The sequence below is a fragment of the Zootoca vivipara genome, chromosome 2 (assembly GCF_963506605.1).
Source record: "Zootoca vivipara chromosome 2, rZooViv1.1, whole genome shotgun sequence".
In the NCBI taxonomy this organism is placed as follows: domain Eukaryota; kingdom Metazoa; phylum Chordata; class Lepidosauria; order Squamata; family Lacertidae; genus Zootoca; species Zootoca vivipara.
Window position 1 is genome coordinate 86,982,206 of NC_083277.1, and position 3,546 is coordinate 86,985,751.

Below are 3,546 nucleotides of genomic sequence, written 5' to 3' on the forward strand. Positions count from 1 at the left end.
CTTCCTCCAGGGTAGAACTGCACTCCTGGTGACTTCAAGTAATATGAAAGTATTCAGAAGCAGTCTGTTGGGTTCCATCTCATTTCAAATAGAATACATTTAATTGTGTTTAGCTCCCGGATGTACTAGAGGCAAACACAGATATGTGCCTTCTTTATTCTCCTGACAAATAAATCTTTCTCTCCATTCAAACGAGAATGTTGGGACATTGATCCAAAATATCTCAACAGTTGATTCACCACATGTGTACATTGCTTGTATCTTGGTTGTTCAGCGTTTGGCTCAGGGCTGCATGGGCGAATTGCGGGGGGGAGTTTTGGTGCAACTTTGGCGCCACTACCCGGCACCCAAATTCCAGGCCAAAAGGTATCCCAAGAAAGTGTTCAGCTCAGCTTTAGTCTCAGTACTGTATTCTTCTTCTGTTTGTTCCTTTCACTGCTGCTGCAACAGTGAAATGACCTGTCTAGCAAGCATGGAGAGTTTGGGAGTCTGAAATCCAAGCTCAAATTTCAATTTAGATATAAAACTCTCTGGGGGATTTGGGGTGATCCCTTTCCCCCACATGGATAGGAAACATGTAGCTCTCTAGATGTTACTGTACACCTGGCCACTGGCCATTGGCCATGTGGGTAGGGTTGATGGGCACTGGAATCCAGCAACCTCTGGAGAGCTGGAGGTTCCCAGTCTCTAACCTCAAGAGCTTCATTAATCTCACAAGGGATTCTTTTTGTGTGTGTTGGGAGACCAGAATCCAGGCGGGATCATATATTGGGGGAAATCGCCGTCTTTCAGTTTAACTCATTTTACCGGTTTGGCGTGGTGATAGAACAAAATACCTACTTCCATGTACATTGCATCCTGCTTGGCAAAGTTCAGGCAAACATGATCTATAAATTAGTTCTCCTCAATAAAAGTCAGAGGACAAGTCAAGCGAAACAAGAGAGGCGGTAAGACCAGAAGTCGATTTGCTTATAGGTGACTGCGTTGTGTAGGAGCTGTTTCAAGTTTTATAATTACACCATCTTTGCCCACGCTCATTTGCAAACTGAGCAATAGATTCCCCCCCAGCGCGTGCCCACTTGTGCATTTCAATAGCTGCTTTATCCATAGCTGCATAAGCCAAGGATGTAGTCAGCAAACACAGAGTCAAAGGAAGTGAGTGCAAATTGGCCCACCGAGTGGACATTAAAGCAAGCGGTGATATCACTCTTAAAACATAAGAACTCTAACGTAATATACTTTAATAGCTGGGTAATTGCAGCACGCAAAGAAGGGGCTCCTTTGTGAAGGAGCTCTGCTGAAAGCTGTAAGTGAGTGCTCATGACATCACAGTCCATGTACAAGGAATACGTTATTCTCCGAGCTCTGCCAAAAATGGACCAGCCAATCCCCAGATAACTTAGTGGGAGACCAGGAGAGAAGAGTTAATGGGATGATTGATTTACAGCTGGAAAGAATTAGAAAGTCTGTGAGAAGTGACAAGCTGACTTTGTTTGAAAGCTTTAAAAGAGCTCCCCCCCCAACCCCTAAAAAATATTTCTTTTTACCCAAGGTCAAATGGTTCCATCAGTGCTTTCTTCCTATGCCTGGAGCAGACAGGTGTTCTGTGGGGCTCTTTATTTTCACAGTCTCAAAAAACAGTTGCGAAAGAAGAAAAGCATGAAAACATAACCCCTTCTTGAAAATTCACCCCACATGCATAATGCTGTGGGCATTTACAGTTCACAAACAAAAGGGAGGGTTTCTGAAAGGGTCCAAGGGTCCCCGCTTTAAACCCATCATGAAGATGCAATGCTGTGGAATTTGTACTCTGCCACCACAAAGCTACCACAAAGTTTATCATCTTCTTGGGGCAAACATGCGAATGAATGAAGTCATAGTGTCATGTGTATAAAAGGTTACCCAAACTGGATATGCAAAATCCAGGGAGTTGGAAAAGCCTACATGTTTCTACCAAGAGCTACAAGGAAACACATCCCAGCTTACCCTGACAAACCTAAGCTAGGTCTGTTGACACTGCTAAGAAGAACAACTGAATGACACCAAAATTGTCATTCAAGTTTGGTGCAGATGACACCAAATTGGGAGGGGTGGCTAATACCCCAGAGGACAGGATCACACTTCAAAATGACCTTAACAGATTAGAGAACTGGGCCAAAGCAAACAAGATGAATTTTAACAGGGAGAAATGTAAAGTACTACACGTGGGCAAAAAAATTGAAAGGCACAAATACAGGATGGGTGACACCTGGCTTGAGAGCAGCACATGTGAAAAGGATCTAGGAGTCTTGGTAGACCACAAACTTGACATGAGTCAACAGTGTGATGCAGCAGCTAAAAAGGCCAATGCAATTCTGGGCTGCATCAATAGGAGTATAGCATCTAGATCAAGGGAAGTAATAGTACCACTGTATTCTGTTCTGGTCAGACCTCACCTGGAATACTGTGTCCAGTTCTGGGCACCACAAGTTCAAGAAGGATATTGACAAGCTGGAACGTGTCCAGAAGAGGGCAACCAAAATGGTCAAAGGCCTGGAAACAATGCCTTATGAGGAACGGCTTAGGGAGCTGGGTATGTTTAGCCTGGAGAAGAGAAGGTTAAGAGGTGATATGATAGCCATGTTCAAATATATAAAAGGATGTCATATAGAAGAGGGAGAAAGGTTGTTTTCTGCTGCTCCAGAGAAGCAGACACAGAGCAATGGATTCAAGCTACAAGAAAGAAGATTCCACCTAAACATTAGGAAGAACTTCCTGACAGTAAGAGCTGTTTGACAGTGGAATTTGCTACCAAGGAGTGTGGTGGAGTCTCCTTCTTTGGAGGTCTTTAAGCGGAGGCTTGACAAGCATATGTCAGGAATGCTTTGATGGTGTTTCCTGCTTGGCAGGGGGTTGGACTGGATGGCCCTTGTGGTCTCTTCCAACTCTATGATTCTATGAATTGCTCCTGTCCCCACTACAAGTTGAGTTGTAGCTGTCCAGTTTGAGAGATTTTGGCTGTCTGGCCAACTAGATTGTCAGGCTATGTGCACACAATTTAGAGCACATAACCCTCACCAAAGAATCTTGAGAACTATAGTTTAAGGGTGCCAGGAACAGTAGAGCTCTGTTATAGTTCCTTGGGTTATTTGAGAAATGCACTATAAATAACAGAAGTTTAATTACACATGTCTTCCACCAAATAAGGCATCCTTATCATCTTCATCATCATCATCATCTTCATCTTCATCTTCATCATCATTATTAGCTTGGAATTTCTCACTGTTTAACTTGAACACAGTGAAGTATGAAAGATACTGCCACCTGGGTTCTTGTCTCTGACAAAAGGAAAATATCTGTTCAGAAGTGTTGTCGAGATAGACCATGCTCCTAATTTGGAATTTCATGGAACCACAAACATTCATGGAAAGGTTAGCACTGACATAGAGCAGTCTTCCCAAACCTGGTATTCTCCAGGTGTGGTTGGACTCCTGCTCTCATCATCTCTGACAATTGAATGTGCTGGCTTGTGCTGATGGGGACTGGAGTCGAAAAACTGCTTTTGAA